At 41.5% G+C, this 19,900-nt stretch overlaps 1 long non-coding RNA gene across 1 annotated transcript in view; it reads right to left on the bottom strand.

Moving 5' to 3' along the window:
- Positions 1–19,900, bottom strand: part of LOC137502999 (uncharacterized) — a 755,060-nt gene that overhangs the window by 359,495 nt on the left and 375,665 nt on the right. Inside the window, exon 3 of the long non-coding RNA XR_011018975.1 lies at positions 18,979–19,081. This is a non-coding gene — a long non-coding RNA (uncharacterized lncRNA). The remainder of the gene's footprint in view (positions 1–18,978; positions 19,082–19,900) is intronic.

The following is a 19,900-nucleotide window of genomic DNA, read 5'->3' as shown; positions in this document are numbered from 1 at the left end:
GCTAGATAGCAGGCATAAACGCACAAAGGTCTTAAGGCATTATTACCAAATACACCATTGTAGTAGTTGGCCTCTTCATGTCACAATTTAAAGATTTTCCTGGACGAAGGCTGGAGTGATACACCGGGTGGCTAACATTTTGTATTCTTGCCAATGCAATATCAGTTAGTAGAGGTCTTACGAATCACCACTGCCTTCGTGATGTACAGGCCGTACTGTACCTCCGATGACGTCACACAAAGAGGCGAACTGTTTCCTCCGTTCGACCCGTTGTAATGGAGGACGTGATGCGTTTGTACCTTTTCCAATTACGAAATATTTACACAAGTTGTATGAATATTACAGGTGAGATCACTAAAACCTGTAATCGCATCATAACTCGTAAGTCAGGTCTATGTAATTTTAGGAGAAGTAAGTTTGAAGTGCGATCTACGCGGTCAAAGCTCCAGTGTTTTACTCGTCAATGTACCCAACAAATAATTATTATGTATTAATACAAATATGAAGACAACAAACGTGCAATATTAAATCTTACTTCTATACCTCTAGATGGCCATAAATACAGTAGCTTCCTTGTTTTGTTTTTGTTTCTTTGTTTTTTGTTGACACTTCTGGCACTATCCTTCGAAGACTTTCTTGAGACCCTTTATTCTATACAAATATTTGTATCACTTTTTGTTTAGGAATAGCCCATGTTTTCCCAAATATTAATGCACTGATCAGCCAGATCTATTAGTTACTTCCCACATTCACGGAAACCGCCGAGGAATGGTTCTTACTCGCATTAATTTTGGGGAGAAAAGGCAGCGCGTACTCGACATCACGAACCCAAGAAATAACCATATGTAGGTTCCATTGGTTACTGTCCACTTTTATACTTGTTCTGTATCAACAATAAAACGCTCTGCTGTAAATCTGTGAAACAAGAAAGTCAAAAGCAGAACTCATCATCAGCTTCGTAATATATATTTTCTCGGCTGGGATTTTCGTTTTGCATAAAGGTAACCTGCCCCCATACGAAGAAAATGACAATATTAATGTCTATTTACATGTATAGTTATATTTTCGCCGTGGTACACACAAGTTCTCAGCGTTGTGGCAATGCGAACTATCACACACTGTAATTAAATTTGTAGTACATTATATTTCCACAAAAACTTGTTATACGATAACAATTAAATGAATAAATTACACGAGAAGCATTACGTCCCTTGAATTCAGATCACTCATACACATGAAGATACCATACCTAACCTAAACTATGAGGAATCATTATCTTAATAACATCTGTTTACGTAAATCCTGATGTGATAAATTTAAAGAAAAAACATGCAATATACTTAAATATATGTAAAGTTTTGTCTCCTAACGGTCTCAATTATCCTAAGAATGCCCCCAGTCCTTATGGATTACATTCACAAGTACAATTTGTAACATTCGCTTAGCTCGCCTCAATTGATCAGCTGATTGTATTGGCGCGCTTTCTACAGTACGACCTGTATATTACGAAGGCAGTGATATCACTAACAGTAGGCTGATATTCTTTGACCTCACACTGCACCAGAAAACATTCTGAAAGGAAAGAAGTAGGAAGTCTTTGTACTCCGCTCTTAAGTTTGAAGGACTTCCGACAGTAGCGCACAGCAGCTTCAACAAATTCCTGCAGATGTTTCATGAGAGCAACAAAAGAAGGTTTTGGGTATTGAAGTCCTCCTCTGTCCTGCTCCATTATCGGTGTCGAAGCTCTAGGAAGGGAGATGTTCCTGACGCAAATGTCACACTCCGTCCTCTCTTCAACAACACGAACCAAGTATTCGCAATATAGAATTGGATTTTCTGTTTCTAATTTGATTGGGACATTATCATTGGGTATTTTAAGGTTGTCCAAAATGTCAAAACATGAAGTCGTTTGTTTTGTGATTGTCCGTCACAATTCTTATCATGAGGAAACCCCTACCCGTCGCGGCTTTAATCACCTTCTGAAATAAGATGTAAAAATGTAAAGGCTACAGACGCGAGAGTAATCTGAGAATATCCAACTATTTCTTTCGTTAGGACTTTGCCTAGATATAGCCGACAACCACTTTTCTCTTAATTCCCTTCCAGACGGTATTTCATTGAATAGTATATCTTCTGGCTGCGAACCACCTTGCCAAGATTTGCAAAATGGTACACAACATAATCCGAAATTTCAGCTCTACAAAAAGTATATCTTGCACAAACAAGTACACTTTACACTAATTTTGAAATAAAATCTATAAGCATATCGTGATTAATTCGCAGTCCTGCACAAAATATCACCTGTAGAAACGGAAGTGAACAGGCTCGTTTACTCATTGTACGAAATAAATCAGCATTTCACGCTCATGTATGCATCAATAAAACAATGAAACGTCCACACTGACCGCGAAGATTGTGCGTCTATGACTGCAACTCTTACGGCAACTTCCTGCGTTAAACTAGTGCAAAGAGCAGACAGTATACGAAGATTGAGACGACGGGGAATAATATCAAATGGCAAAGCTTATTATCATATCTGTATTTTGTTTATTTCTCAGCTGCTCTACTGCCAGTGCTCATATAGGCGTATTTACTTCCATCGAACTGTTGCCAGCTGTAACTGTATTACACCACAGCAGGACGAATAGAAATGTACTTCTACTCGTCTTGACCACAGATGTTCCTCGGCGTTTTGAACTGGTTCATTTGTTTTGTACTTGTGTCAAAGGAACAGGAGAAAATTGCAAGGTCATCTGCAAATGCTAAACAGTCGACATTCACGATCTTACTTTTACAGCCCTGCCTAATCCCGTTGCAAATCCTTCATTTACTTAGTAGTTCTTCTTCTTCAGAAATATCATGACCAAAATAGTGGGTAATTTTCAGATGATAAGTGACGTGACCTATTAAAAAATAACGAAGAATTATATTTTTGCTTTGCAAGTTTCGCAGTTAAAATATGTTAACATCAAGGTTTTGGATATTTCTCCATTCAGCCTATAAAACTATTGTTTGCAATACGAAACAAAAAATCATACCTCCAAAAGTATTTAAGAGGAAAGCGCCCCAAAACTGGAAAGAATCGGAGTTCCACTGAGCTAATTTTGTGAACCTCCGCCCAGCCGAACGAAATTTGCCGACGTTGCTTTCAGACTTACCACTATTATTGGACTTAGAATAATTTGGCATGTTGTATTTTTCATAACCTTCTCGCAAATAGAAAAAAAACGTGAGGTAGAATTTTGAAATGTATGTAAATTATTCGTCCGCCTCTGTGGTGTAGTGGTTAGCGTGATTAGCTGCCACCCCCGGAGGCCCGGGTTCGATTCCCGGCTCTGCCACGAAATTTGAAAAGTGGTACGAGGGCTGGAACGGGGTCCACTCAGCCTCGGGAGGTCAACTGAGTAGAGGTGGGTTCAATTCCCACCTCAGCCATCCTGGAAGTGGTTTTCCGTGGTTTCCCACTTCACCTCCAGGCGAATGCCGGGATGGTACCTAACTTAAGGCCAAGGCCGCTTCCTTCCCTCTTCCTTGCCTATCCCTTCCAATCTTCCCATCCCTCCACAAGGCCCCTGTTCAGCATAGCAGGTGAGGCCGCCTGGGCGAGGTACTGGTCATACTCCCCAGTTGTATTCCCCGACCAAGAGTCTGAAGCTCCAGGACACTGCCCTTGAGGCGGTAGAGGTGGGATCTCTCGCTAAGTCCGAGGGAAAAACCGAACCTGGAGGGTAAACAGATGATGATGATGTAAATTATTCAAGGGTGTAAAATGAAACAGTACCCATAAAGACTTGTGTACGTGTTTTCTCATGCTATTTCTTTGTTCAAAATTTATTTATTTATTTATTTATTTATTTATTTATTTATTTATTTATTTATTTATTAGTGCCTTTTTTACAGTGGCGAAGTTAGGGCTCGAGACCCTCTTTTACACTTAACCACATACTAATCAAAATCTTAAACAACATACTAAGATACTTATAAGCCTCCGTGGCTCAGGCAATAGTGCGCCTGCCCCTCACTGCTGGGCTCCATGGTTCAAATCCCGGTCACTCCATGTGAGATTTGTTCTGGACAAAGAGGAGGCGGGACAAGATTTTCTCCGGATACTCCGGTTTTCCCTGTCATCTTTCATTCCAGCAACGCTCTCCAATATTATTTCATTTCATCTGTCAGTCATTAACCATTGCCCCGGGGGAGTGCGACAGGCTTCGGCAGCCGGCACAATTCCTATCCTCGACGCAAGATGGGGGCTTCATTCTTTCCATCCCTGACCCGGTCACTGACTGGAAAACAGGTTGCAGATTTTCATTCAAAATACTAAGATACTTAAGATAGTTAAAAATATATAAATTAATAGAATTGAAAACGAATTTAAATAAATTACTACCTCAATTAATATTAAAATTAATTAATATTACAAACTCTTAAAACTGACTAATATTCAAGCACGCACGCATTCATACTTCAACCATTCAGTTAGCTGTTCTCAGCAGCTAGTCTCGCAGGTTACCTTAAAACTTGATAAAGAGCTAGTTTCTCTGACCTGAGCTTGCAGTGAATTCCATGGTCTTGCGCCGGTCACCACAAATAATCTATTAATTTTATTTGTGCGGGGCACTGGAATGGAAAGAAAGGATCTTGAACGTGTATTTAAGTTGCGAAATGATAGAAAGGTGAATTTAGAAGAAATATATAGTGGCTGATTTTCAGCTAACACTCTAAACACCATCGTTAAAATGTGTAGCTGCCGACGTTTATCAGGCTTCATCCATGAGAGAGCCTGATAGTTTGGGGTGATATGAACATCGTACCCAATGTTATAAATAAATCGTAGGCAGGAATTCAGTGCTCGTTGAAGTTTAAGTGTTTCGTTTCTTGTCATGTCAACTAAAATGTCACAATAATCAAGAATAGGGAGAACCAGTGTCTGTATAGTTCAGCCTTTAGCTCAAATGGAAATACATCCCTCTGCCGTTTAAGAGGGTGAAGCACTCCAAAAATCTTTTTACGTATTTCTCCCGTGTGATCAAACCAATCAAGTGCTTCATTCATAATTACGCCGAGATTTTTAACCGTTTTACTGTAGGGAATAATGTTACCGTTCAGTAGTATAGGCGGGATTGTGACATTGTTTGAGTAGCTCAGTAATTTTCGTGACCTAATTATGATTGCCCGAGAGTTTGTGGAGTTTAGTAGGCCCTATAAGATAATTCCGTTGTGCATATACACTGAGTCGTCGGAGGTCATTGATAATATCTTGTATTTTTTCACCTAAGTCTGATGTCTTGCTGTGTCGATAAATTTGAAGATCGTCAGCATAGAGGTGGTGTGTGTTATTTCCAATCACAGATGGTATCTCATTGATATAAATACCACATACTACTTTCATGGAAGTATCACTTTAACATTTAAACTTTTCGATTTCCTAATTTGAGGATCCAATGGATACTTTAAAAATATACATACTATAGAATGTATTGAGGGAAAACTCGCCTGTTGGCCACGAACGTTAAGGCGTCTGATTCTGTGGTTAGCCGTTCGAGTCTCGTTAGTGGAAAATATTTTCTTCATCAATTGTTGGCAGGCAGGGAGGACGAGGTGATCTGGAATAGTTTAAATCCTGTATATAACACGCAACTGAACTTTTGAACGCGTTAGAAGACGGGAGAACAAAGACAAAGCTTCAAAGCCACCAGCTGTTTGAAGTGCTCTGCAGATAACGAGTCTCCACCGAAAAGGTTGCGTTGAAGTAGAAGAGTGAGGAGTTTTGAGGATTATCTGTGTACTTCCATTCCATTCGATCCCGTTAACAGGGATTAGCTTTCAGCAGCAGCATGTTACGATAACAAAACCTAGGATAATTTCAAGAAAGTTCGGGATTTGAAATTTTACGAAAATACCTGGACGCTTCAGAACATATTCAGAACCAAAGCTAACATGTGAGTATATATGTATGCTTACGTACGTCTAATCTTTGTCTCGTTTCTCTACGGGGTTGAGTATGAAGTCAGATAAGTGTTCGTAACGACGTTTTACGACCGGATGCCTTTCCTGACGTCAACCTTATCAGAGGAGTCAATGAGGTGAAATAATATTTATGGCACGTAGCTTCCGGAGAGATCCTCTTCAGGTCTTTCGAACTGATGCCTTATAGGCGACCTGGGCGTCTGTGAGGACGAGGCCCTACCTTAGATGAAATCTAATGCTGAAGACGTCACAAACAACACGAGCCATAGGAATTGACTAATGAAAGTTAAACTCCCCGATTAGACCGGAAATCGAACCCGGGATCCAATATTCAGCCATAAAGCCGGACATTAGATGAAATGAATGATGTTATATGCGATAGGAAGGGAGAGGGTGAAAACCTACTCCTGTCGAATAGCAACAAGGGGTCTGTTCAAGAAACCCCTGTGGGTGGGGGCGATAGAATGACATCCATGGTGTACTCTGTCTAACGTAAGGGGCGACTGAAAGGTGGTGGTGGTGGTGGTGATTATTGTTTTAAAAGGAAGTACATCTAGGCAACCATTCTCTATATAATACTAATCAGAGGGAAAATTTGGAAGGGGTCCGACACTTCGAAAAATGAAGATATCGGCCAAAGGAAGACAAGGGCCACGAAAGGCGTGAAAATGAAAGACTCCCTAGCCCTCGCAAACGTAATAGCATCGGGGTCGCAAAAGAACAAGAGTTGACCAAGAGAGGTCGGAAAGGATAGATGAAAGTGAGGAGCCTGGCACAAGTAAGTGGAAGCAATGCCAAGACTCAGCTAAGGGCCCCGTGGTCGCCAACCCACGCTCCAAAGTTCAGAGCCCCTGGGCCCCTTTTAGTCGCCTCTTACGACAGACAGGGGATACCGTGTGTGTTATTCTACAGCCCCCACCCACAGGGGGAGCGACTGAAAGGGACCCCATATTTACTCAACTTGGAAACGTGGGTTGGCGACCACGGGGCACTTAGCTGAGTCCTGGTATTCCTTCCACTTACTTTCGCCAGGCTCATCACTTTCATCTATTCTAGCCGACCTCCCTTGGTCAACTCTTGTTCTTTTCCGACCCCGACGGTATAAGGTTCCCGAGTCCTGGGGAGTTTTTAATTTTCACGCCTTCCGTGGCCCTTGTCTTTCATTGACCGATACCATCATTTTTCGAAGTGTCGGATCCCTTCCATTCTTTCCTCTATGATTAGTGTTAATAGAGGATGGTAATCACCACCAACACTCTCTTCAACGCTTCACGTCTCCATCCTACGGACGAATCACTATCAGCAGCGCCATATGAACACTGCGGAGAGGTCTGGAACTGATTTTAGCACCACCACCCCTCCTACCCTGCTGGCCAACATTCTAATGGTGAAAATTTTTTTTTTTTCGACCAGCGAGATTCGAGTCGGCTAACCACTGGTTAATGCCCACCAGGGAGACTAACCAAAGCCAACATGATTAAGGGCAACAGTTGATATTAAGTATATTAAGCGCAAGCAACAAAGTACAGTCGTACTTCGAAAATTCAAAGTATTCCACACCTCTGGAGACATAGAGAAAAGGACACACGACTCCTGCTTCACAAATATATATCAGTTTTACCGTCATTTACTTCCTAACTTTTGTCACAAGTGCAACTGTTTCCTTTTTCAACTTCTGCAACTTAATGTTAACAGATATGGGTTTAATTCCCGGCTCCGCCACGAAATTTGAAAAGTGGTACTAGGGCTGGAACGGGGTCCACTCAGCCTCGGGAGGCCAACTGAGTAGAGGGGGTTTCGATTCCCTCCTCAGTCGTTCTGGAAGTGGTTTCCCATGGTTTCCTACTTCTCCTCCAGGCGAATGCCAGGATGGTACCTAACTTGAGGCCACGGCCGCGACCTTGCCTCTTCCTTGTAAATCCCTTCCAATCTTCCCATCCCTTCACAAAGCCCCTGATAAGAGGTGAGGCAGCCTGGGAGAGGTGGTGGTCCTACTTCCCAGTTGTATACCCCGACCCAAAGAGTCTCACGCTCCAGGACACTGCCCTTGAGGCGGTATAGGTGGGATTCCTCGCTGAAAAAAAAAAGAAATGCCGGGAGTGTCCGAGGACATGTTCGGCTCGACAGGTGCAGGTCTTTCAATTTAACTCCTGTAGGCGACCTGCGCGTCGTGATGAGGATGAAATGATGATGAAGACAACACATGCACCCAGCCCCCGTGCCAGCGAAATTAACCAATGATCGTTAAAATTCCCGACCCACCCGGGAATCGAACCCGGGACCCCTGAGTCCAAAGGCCAGCACGGTAACCATTTAGCCATGGAGTCGGATATTCCTCGCTGAGTCTGAGAGAAAAACCAATCCTGGAGGGTAAACAGATTAAGAAAGAAAGAGAGAAAGAAAGTTATGCTATTGAAAGTTCTTATTTTTACAGTTTTACGGTATGCGACTAAACAAACATAACAGCAGCACATATCTAATGTCGGTACAGCATGTGTTGAACCTATGCATTCTGACGTCTCACGCTTTGTTCATAACGGTCCTGTAGGTAGTGGAACATGTCGATGTTGATAAATGCAGGTTGTCTCCAGAAAGCAAAACCTCGCACTAATTTTCTCCGCTTCATGGTAAAGCATAGAATCATGGATATAGAAGAGGAGAGAGGGAGTTCATATCCACAATTCTATGGTCAAAGTTAAGAGTGCGGTGGGTTTACCCAGCTGACGGGTTATCATAACATACGCGTCCTTCTTCCGCTGTTTCCAGTACTGTATCGAATTGGGAAACGATTTCAAGAACTCTTACCAACTGAACTAAGTCATATACAGGGTGTGAAAAACAAAACTGGGCAGGAAAATATAAGGCTGACGCGGAATGGACCCTTCTTAAATGAATAGGAGAACTGCCCATCACATAAAATGCACCAAATTGGTTGCTGGCACATGCCTGGCCGTGTGCATCTCCAGCATGCTCTGTCCCGAGTATGTCGCTGTGTTATTACGTGTGAGTGACCTAGGACCTAAGGAACGGTTTCATTCCCCTCCCCCAAGGGGAGGGGCGGGCCAACTAGAAGGTGACGCCTTCTCTCTGGCCAGGAAATTCGGCGTGTTTGGTGGACTGCTGGGATATGTGAGAGGGGATGGTGTTGTGATTCGGTGAAAGAGTGGGGAGGGCGTCTCGAGTTTATTGCTTTATTGAATTTCAAGTTTGTACAGCTGAATATCCGTTTACATGGTTTTGTGCTTTTACATTTGCATTTCCATTGTTACAATATAGAGTTACTATTGTTCTTTTACAATTTATAGTTGATAGTAAATCCATATCCCCATTCTTTTATTTTTTCAGAACTTTATTGGGGGTTATTAGGATATTTACAATATTTACAATTTTTATAGAATGCATGGGTAAAGTTTTATAGTTTTTCCTATATTATTTACAATATTTAGATGGATTTAATGCTGGATATTTACAGTTTGTTTGGGTACAGATGGTTCTTTGTGTTAAGATATTTGCAATATTTACAATTTTTATGGTATACATGGGTAGAGTCTTACAATGTTTACCTAGTTATTTACATAGTTTTGAGACTGGGTGTTTATAGTTTGTCTGAGTGTGAGAGAATGAAGACTAGTTTACACGGGAACAGTTTACTGGAGTCAAGTACCGGTACCGTACTTGAAGCAAGTCAACTATCCGCGTATGATTAGGCCAGGACAGTCAAATTTTAACTTTCCTTGCAAGTATGAGATGCCGAGCCGGAAACTTTTGCGTCCGCTTTACCGTCACGTGCCTGACTTGGCTCCATTAGTTGACTCGTCTGAACCCGGACTTGTAGGCAAATCAACTTGAAAACAAAGCATAAGCATTTTTTCGAGGTTTTTAGAATATTTATTGGCATATAATAACGAATGCTGCTAACAACCAGTGGAATGCAAACCAAATATTACAGTTTCTCGAGATTCATGAACCCATAATCTAATGAATCCTCCCCACCTACCGAGCTCGATAGCTGCAGTCGCTTAAGTGCGGCCAGTATCCAGTATTCGGGAGATAGTAGGTTCGAACTCCACTGTCGGCAGCCCTGAAAATGGTTTTCCATGTTTTCCCATTTTCACACCATGCAAATGCTGGGGCTGTACCTTAATTAAGGCCACGGCGCTTCCTTCCCACTCCTAGCCCTTTCCTGTCCCATCGTTGCCATAAGACCTATCTGTGTCGGTGCGACGTAAAGCAACTAGCAAAAAAAAAAAAAAAATTTAAAAAAAAACCTCTCCAGCTAGTTCTTTCAACAATTTGTTAGATGCATCATGCCAAGCCCTTCTATTAATCCATCCTTTAACCCAAGCTTTGCTCTTCTTTTTATGGCGGTTTTGTAATTCACGCAACAGTAATAAGAAAATTAGCTGAACGCACGCTTATATTTGTGCACGTGGCATCTCCACTTCAATAAACTGAATGGAAATTCACAGACAGTTAATAGTAAATTGTAATATTAATTAATTAATGTTATTCGTTTTACGTCCCACGAACTACTCTTTTAAGGTTTTCGGAGACGCCGAGGTGCCGGAATTTAGTCCCGCAGGAGTTCTTTTACGTGCCAGTAAATCTACCGACACGAGGCTGACGTATTTGAGCACCTTCAAATACCACCGGACTGAGCCAGGATCGAACCTGCCAAGTTGGGGCCAGAAGGCCAGCGCCTTAACCGTCTGAGCCACTCAGCCCGGCGAATTGTAATATTTTTTTTTTGCTATGGGCTTTACGTCGCACCGACACAGATAGGTCTTATGGCGACGATGGGATAGGAAAGGCCTAGGAGTTGGAAGGAAGCGGCCGTGGCCTTAATTAAGGTACAGCCCCAGCATTTGCCTGGTGTGAAAATGGGAAACCACGGAAAACCATTTTCAGGGCTGCCGATAGTGGGATTCGAACCTACTATCTCCCGGATGCAAGCTCACAGCCGCGCGCCTCTACGCGCACGGCAATTGTAATATTAAACCATTGAAGTTTACTGAGGGCTTTCCCTGCCTGATTGTCTTTAAGTTTAGAGGTTTGAAGTACTTGACACCAGTAAACTATCCCCATGTGAATTAGGCTTGAGTGAGAGGAGCAGACGTGTTTAGTGACCAGTTGAATGCAATACAAAACGGTGCTAACGTTGAAACAGCGCGTCTTCATTGTCGAGTGTTATACAAAAACTGTGCGGAGCTGTTTGTGTAAGAGTTTGAGACTGGAAGTGTTTTAAGGAAACCTCCAACAAAGTGTGCAATGCAAAACTAAGCGGCAAAATGGCGTGAAAAGGGCTGTGTAGCGAATAAAAACCGTTCGATCACCAGAATACATTGCTCGAGCGAAGGAAAGCCTGAAACGAAGTCCAGCGAATGAACACGAGCTATTTTTATCGTGAGCATCATTTTGTGTTGCATTCAACTGGTCACGCTCAGACATGTGACAGCAACCGATCGGTGCACCAAATTCTCGGTTTCCAGCATTTCCTGTAATGGTCAGTTCTCCTGTTCATTAACTAGGGTTAATTTCGCGTCAGTCTTATATAAATATTTTCCGAGCCAGTTCTATTTTGCCTGCCCTGTGTGTTCAAAGCTACAGGTCTGGCACTAAACTGTGAGTTGTGTGTGATGCTAGGTCACCTATGACAGCTGATCGGGGAGTTCTTGAGGTTCAAACCAACCTTAAGGCTGAATACTTAACACTCGTCCGGCTCCATGGCTAAATGGTTAGCGTGCTGGCCTTTGGTCACAGGGGTCCCGGGTTCGATTCCCAGCAGGGTCCGGGAATTTTAACCCTCATTGGTTAGTTTCGCTCTCATGGGGGCTGTGTGTTGTAACCAAGGTTGAGATTTACAAAACACAACTTTATTTTTCGCTTCAAATGCAAAATACACTATTTACACAAATAAAATGAAATTTAACTTGAAGCAAATGAATTAGGAATCTTGAGAAAGAGTCTATCTTTTGTACACTATATACAAGTTTACAGTATTTACATCCACTTCTATCTAGAAAAGATAGTCCTTGTGATAAGAAAAGTCGATAGTCGAAAACTATCCGAAGTACTGACATAAATGTTTTGGAAAGTCCTTCCTTGCTGAGTTCATAAAAGCAAGTTCAATGTTGGAAGAATTCTTACTTGGCGAAACCAAGGGAGCTTGCATCAATTAAGGAAATATGACGGTATGTAATAGTATGACTGGATATGGGCAGCGGAAGAGGAGCGGTGACCAGAGGTGAGACCTCGTACTGCCAGAAATTCAGTCCACCTGGTCGAAGCACATTTTCAAGAGGAGTAGCCTCCGTGCTCGACGTAGGGTGTATTCTGGAGCTGGACACCGGGGCAAGTGGGCATCAGGACAGGCTGGGAGTTCCTCTTTATAGTACACACACGACTGTTCAGGCACGCGCACTGAGGGCTGCGCGTCGAGGCTAGAAGAATGACACTTGGCGCGCGTGTAGCTGGCTGGCGGAGCGAGAAGTGAGCGCCGGACATACAACACTGTGTGTATGTGTCGTCTTCATCATCATTTCATCCTCATCACGCCGCGCAGGTCGTTTACGGGCGTCGAATCGAAAGACCTGGCGAGCCGAACATGTCCTCGAACACTCTCGGCACTAAAAGGCATACGCCATTTTTTTTTTTTTTTTTTTGCTAGCGGCTTTACGTCGCACCGACACAGATAGGTCTTATGGCGACGAGATACGCCATTTAATTTCACTTAACACTCCTACAGTTGCAATATCTTTTAAGACAAAATCTACCAAAATACAAATTACTTCGCCTTCCAGAAGCTATTGAGGACTTCACCGTGTACTGGGTTGTTTGAGATCTACACCACTAGAAAAGAGGTACTGCCTAGCAGATAAGTTATCTCACGTCCAGACGTACGTCGTGAGTCTGCAGCCAGACTGGAGAAATCAAAGGCACTGAACTTGAAAATCCATACCCTATATCCATATAATTAATAAGAATGTTATTGGCTTTGCGTCCCAATAACTACTTTTACGGTTTTCGGTGACGCTGAGGTGCCGAAATTTAGTTCCGCAGGAATTCATGTACGTGCCAGTAAATCTACCGACACGAGGCTGACGTATCTGAGCACCTTCAAATACCACCAGACTGAGCCAGGATCGAACCTGCCAAGTTGGGCTCAGAACGCCAGCGCCTGAACCGCCTGAGCCACTCAGCCCGGCTTATATAGATATCAACCACCAAAACAAAGACTTAACCATTCCTAGGTCGGTGACAACATATTTAGCCACATGAATTTTTCCCGAGTGATCAAATTTTATTTATTTGTTATTGGAAGAACATTATTTGTAGCAGAGGTAACTGTTGGTTAGATGTCGTTTAATTTCATATTGTTTTTTCCTAAAAACCCTTGCAAAGGAATTTCACCCCGCTACTACTAAACGTTTTCATTCCTCCCCTGAAGGGGGAGGCGGGCCTCTTAAACGGTTACGCCGTCTCTCAGGCCGGGAGATTTGTTCCTGTGAAGGAGATGTTCGGAGAAGGTTGGTGTTGGCGGCCGTAGCCTATACTAGAAACTGTCGTGGCATTCGTCTTAGTGCAGGAGAATGGAAAACCACGGAATACCATTCTCAGGACAGCCGACGGTTGGGGCCAGCAGTGAGGTGGAGCATTGTCACATCTCCGGAATACAGAGGCGTGCCGTGGTCACAAACGCTCTGCTCGGTTGTCCGGTCGGAGTGCAGAGCTGTTGGACCACGGACCAGCCGTGGCCACTTGAAGGTCAAAATCCACTCTGCAGCCACCGAGCCGAACTTCAGAACCTGGTGGCTTAATGGTACTGACAATACGAGCACTATTAGCTCCACGTGGATTATTGTCAATGGTTAAAAATTATACTTATATTAAAATATTAATATCGGGATATAATACTGTAATCACACCAGAAATACTCGATAAATAATAGCAACAAACTGAGAATATACACAACGCAAGAAGTTCATGTCACGGCCGACTAGATCCCTCGCTGCGCTCCTTTAGCTAGAGCGACGCATCAAGTCGGCCGTGTTCGTGTCTAAATATTTAGCCACTTTCCTCCCAGATGGTAGCACAGTGCAGGAAACGACACTCAGAACAGAAAGTGGCCATATACTCTATTAAGTCACTGCACGTCTGCAGACACCACCAGATTCAATAACGCTCAGTGTACAGTAAGTGGTTTCTGTCAATCATATTCAACTTTATTTAAGTGTCCACTTACTTAGCCACTGTTCATGTACGCAAAGTAAACATAAATTACCGCGAGCGTTAAAAGATTAAAACAAGAAAAAGCATCCTCGCCTCAATCATTCACCTTCATAATCTCGAGTAAATTCATACCTTGCAGAATGGAGAGTATCGGATGGTAATGCCCACCTAGATGTTCTCCTGAGAAACAGACTGATGCCACCAAGAAAGCTTGAAAATTGGCTAGATAATGGTCACACTACTTTTAAATTTTATGTGTTTTTGGTAGGTCATGTGATGTGGTATTACCTAGTTTCTAGAAATGATATGCTTATAGTACCAGATTTTGGATGTAATTTATGTTAATATCTTTGATGTTTTATATTATGTTTCTGAGACGATTAAATAAAACTGTCCAGTTGTGCTGAATGTGTGCGAGACATAGACTCTAAACGAGCGCAACAAGAACGTTCTACGGGTATAGGAGAGAAAGATCTTGAAGATCTTCGGCGCGGTTCACGAGCTGGCGATGTGGAACACCAGGACCAACAAAGAGATTGTCGCAGAGGCCAAAAACGGGAGACTTCGGCAAAGAACTGACCAGGACAGAGCAACAAACAACATCCTCGACTCTAGGAGTAGTTCTGGACCGAAGGAAGTGGACGAGTGATACTGGAAAGACCGGGCCCCTGCATGGGATGTAGCGTTGGGAGATAGCCCAAAAAACAAATGTCTTTTTGGCGCAGTAAAAGCCATTCAACCAATTATTGTACATTAGAATCGTAGTTAATACTAAACTAAACACAATTAAGCACATTAAAATACTTTATAACTGAAATAAAATTCCGCTCCACTGATACACAGGCCTACATACTTACAATAATAAGTAGGGCTCGGATGTTTAGGAAAAGTCATATATCTTTTTTTTTTTTTGCCTCCTCTTTCTTGCCTGACTGGATTTTGGTGCAAATCAGGTGATTATCGTCACAAGTGATTTTTATTTGTCATATAAATGCATATTTTGGCTATTTTATGTCGTAAGGTCATATTTTGTGCTATTTTCGTAGAAACGTCATATTTCGGTGGTTTGGCGACAGCTGTAGCTGTGCAAAATCATCGTCAACTTTCCGAATGAGAACTAGTATTCGCACAACTGCTTTTCCGTATCACATCTGTAGTTAATACAAGTGGAATACTCTGCCTCTTCTGTCAAGATTGCGCAGAAATTGTTTTACAACAGTTTGTCAGAAAGTCTGGCATATATTAAGTCGAACTTTGGAATTATATCGAGTGCAATTACTCCTTTAGAAGCTGTTGGCTGCGAAATTCATGCAAGTATTGAAATTGTGAGAAGCACAACAATCACATGGAATAGTTGGCCTCAGTGCAAAACGGAAACTTCAAAACGTGCTTAATCGAAGTGACGGTTTTTGCTTTGTGTGCAAGATAATTTATGTTCTTAGAGGAGAAGGTACCAGTACATTTCAAGATGAGTGATACTCGACAGCAGTGATTTAATATTATTTAAATATGCATCAATAACGTCTTGTGACGTAGAAAGGAGCTTCTCTTCTTACAAGAATGTGTTAAGTGATAATCGGAGGTATTTCGCACCTGGTGCTTTGAAGATGAAACATGTCATACACTTCCGTACCACCCGCGGAGAAGAATGAAACAGTTACTGTATGTGAGTTTGCACTATTTGCCCTGCCGCCCTACCATAATGTATCGGAAGACATCTACTGAATTCGTTTCGTGGTGCTCAATTAAAACCTTAACGCATTTGAGCAATATTAATGTAATCTGGACTTAAACATTCCAAAATATTAAAAAAAAAAAAATAGATTGATTTCTAGTTTTCTCGTATTTCAAACCACCAAGGAAGGGTGCAAACATGTTTTGACTTTTAAAATGTTGTGTGATCTGATAATCTCAGCGAATTTAGTACTTTACAGGCATGTATTCACAAATGCTTGATAAGTGAATGAGGACAATATACTGTGAATAACTGCTAAACATGTATATTCAGAAAATTAATATGAAAGTAAGAATAAAGAATTTAGTTAACTAATATGTCAAAGAATTTCCGTTTAGATTTATAACTTAATTTAAAATGGCCATATTTAGATTAAACATTTTCGAGTCAAATTTTGTAATTTTTACATCATATTTAATCACTTTTGAGGTCATATTTGCTTGCTTATTTGAGCTATGTTTAGGTCTTAAACATCCGAGCCCTGAAATAATAATAATAATAATAATAATAATAATAATAATAATAATAATAATAATAATAATAATAATAATATAATGCCACGATCAATGAAGGACTAGAACTGCACAGTTCATTCGTGTCCTGCTGTACCTCTTAACGCTCTTTGAAATGATCCTGTGGTTGGTATTCCTCTGCCGTCATCCGATCAACTGTTCTATTCTCGCGCAGCAAACCCGCAAAATGAGTTCTTATATGCGGCAGTTCGATGGTGAGGAATGACGGGCAGGTTTGAGTTTGGGCTCTTGTATCTCTGTTATGAACATTGAGAAATGATGTAAACGCGAAGAAAGATAAGATGTAGTAAGAACTCGGTGGGGGAGAGACAATGTATGATGGTTACGACGAACATGGAGTCGTGACCACTCTAATTTTAGGAAAGTTGTCAATACATGGTTATATTTTCTTAATTACATTAATATCTCACACGTGAATTTTGAGCACGCGGTAGCCTTAGGGATAACAGTGGCCTCACTTCATTGAAAACAACATTATAATTATTTCAAAATATAGTATCACAAGAGCTTGGATTAATTTCTGTCTTTTACTGGAAATATATTTATATAAGGAATATAAGTCTGAGAATTCTTTTGGCAGATATGTAAGACATGTGCAGACCATGGAATACGTACGTCCATGATAACGCCGAGATTTATTACTTACGATACAAAAGGAATTGGAACATCCTGAAGGATTACTCTGCGCATAGCCCTCTAGTGTATATAACGCCTCCCCACTTTAAGAATAAATGCAAACACCAAGAAGTACTCACTTTCTTCACCGGAGCGCTGCTAGCGTGAAGGATTCAGAGCGAGTTCTTTTTTTCACAATTTGTTATACGTCGCACCGACATAGATACGTTTTATGCCGACGATGGAACAGGAAAGGGCTAAGAGTGGGAAGGAAGCGATCATGGACTTAATTAAGGTACAGCCCCAGCATTTGCCTGGTGTGAAAATGGGAAACCACGGAAAATTATCTTCAGGGCTGCCGATACTGCATACTGGTCGCTCTTAAGCGACTGCAGCTATTCAGAACGAGTGGCACGCAGTTAATTTTTAATTAATTTCGTGTGGTTATTTCTAGCTGAGTGCAGCCCTTGTAAGGCAGACCCTCCGATGAGGGTGGGCGGCATCTGCAATGTGTAGGTAACTGCATGTTATTGTGGTGGAGGATAGTGTTATGTGTGGTGTGTGAGTTGCAGGGATGTTGGGGACAGCACAAACACCCGGACCCTGGGCCATTGGAATAAACCAATGAAGGTAAAAGGTCCCCGACCCGGTCGGGAATCGAACCCGTAACCCTCTGAACCGAAGACCAGTACGCTGACCATTCAGTCAACGAGTCGGACGGCACGCAGTTACCACAGCTGTTATATTCGGATGATTTTCCCGTTGATCGGCTTGCTGTTTAAATATTTCACTTTCTCGAAACGTCAGTCACTTAATCGGGATAAAGAGTTTTCCATATTACTGTAACCCTTTTCAAGATTACACAGCATCAGAAATTTAATAATAATAATAATAATAATAATAATAATAATAATAATAATAATAATAATAATAATAATAATAATAATAATAACACCAGAAGATGTCAAGGACAGACAGAAATGGAGGAGCAGCAGACCCTGCAAGTCGGGATTAATGCTAAGAAAGAGAGAATAATAATAATAATAATAATAAACACTATTAAGAAAAGTGATGACTTTGAGATTAGATCAAATAAAATCGAACACTCACACACGATAAGTACTGGAAAACATCAGAATATAACTACCAGGTTAGCCAACAGGACAAGTAAAGGAACGGAGATGGGAAGTGGTTGAGATCATACCCGGGCCATGAGAAGGTATTGCATTGCCGGGGAGACGAAATTAACGATGACTCTCATTAAATATTACGTTTACTAAAATGATAGCAACTGAAAAATAACATAACAAACGGGACCATCAATGACGCAAGTTAAGGTTAACACAACAAATTGAGAGAGATGCATAATACCAAGAGTACAAGCTTCACGGCGGTGAGTTTAAAATAGCATACAGAAACAATTTAACCAAATGCATTTTAAAAGGACAATTTAACAAACCACGCCTACATATTAAGGTACAAGGAAGGAAAGAAAGAGTGTAAATTATTAAAATCTTAACCCAGAGTCCGCTCAGGAAGCAACCTTTTCTAAAACACTTCAGAATAAGGAGCTTATCCTGAACGGGAGTATGCTAAGACGAAACAGTACTACTACAGGCAAACACGAGGGAATTTAAAACGTACATATTTTACACAATTAAAACAAAATAAAAGGGGAAAGAAATTTTACATAGTTACTACACAGTTTATATGGCCAAAAGGAAAGGGAAATGGCTCTAGAAAAATGAGTATGACTAGCCGCGAAGACTAAGTCATTTGAAATTAAAATTGGTGAATGGAAGAAATCCCGGGCAAACTCCGGAGGGTAAAGAAAATTTAAATTAAGAAACTACATTCGAAAGTTAAAACCCAAAACATGAACTAAATAGTGCTTACCTCGGAGGACCGGAGACCCATCAGGTGGAGGAGACCACATCTCTCTTCGCCGGTCCAACCACAAAGACGGAGGGAACAAGCCTGGCTCTGTCCAAGTGGCCACCTGCCGGAAGGGGTGAAATCGAGAAACAACAAATTAGCGCAACCACATATCTTACATTCGCCAATAGGAAGGGGTTTTATCTTGGCCAATGAGGGCCCAGAGAATTTGAGAAAATACCATTCGTAGCTTCGAGAAATTTCCATTCTGATGCAAGCGGAAACTACCAGAAGCATCTTACGAAACCCAGCATGTGTGACTACACCGTGCCACGAAAGTTATAAAGACAATACCTTTACAGAAAAATGACCTACACATGATCAAATCGTCGAAAACAAACAACCCTAAAATTATTAACATTTTCCCCTTAAAACACACAAAAACCCCAACATAACAATTTTCACTTAAAAAATTCATAATTCTTTTATATTACACACAGTCAATTTTGACGGTAAAAACAGTTCACCCATTTTACAACTATAACAATTATTATCTGCGCACTTTTTATCGATAGATTCGTGTACGGGTTAGAGGAGAAAGGAGGGATCAATTCCGGTTCCGTAAGTACTGCCAAGTGAATGGAAATGAAATCTGAATTGAATCGATAACGTGATCGATCGGTATGAATTTTGCTAAACCTTTGTTATCTTAAGCCAACAACTGTGTCACACACACAGATTATATAACATTTCTCGATGCGAATCTTATTCCTAGAGTGAATTCTATAGTTTGGCTTTGCTGTGTAAATAACAACAGTACTAGTACGTAAAGTGTACGCCAGATGTCGTACAGCGATGCATAAGCGATTCATAGTTTGTGTTTCAAAGGTTGCCAGTACTAATCCCGAAGATTGCCGAGGTCGACCAATTCAGCACTAGGGTG

This window comes from Anabrus simplex, chromosome 14 (assembly GCF_040414725.1).
Source record: "Anabrus simplex isolate iqAnaSimp1 chromosome 14, ASM4041472v1, whole genome shotgun sequence".
Lineage (NCBI taxonomy): Eukaryota > Metazoa > Arthropoda > Insecta > Orthoptera > Tettigoniidae > Anabrus > Anabrus simplex.
Note: the sequence above shows the minus strand (reverse complement) of the source record. Positions and strands in the feature narration are given on the sequence as shown.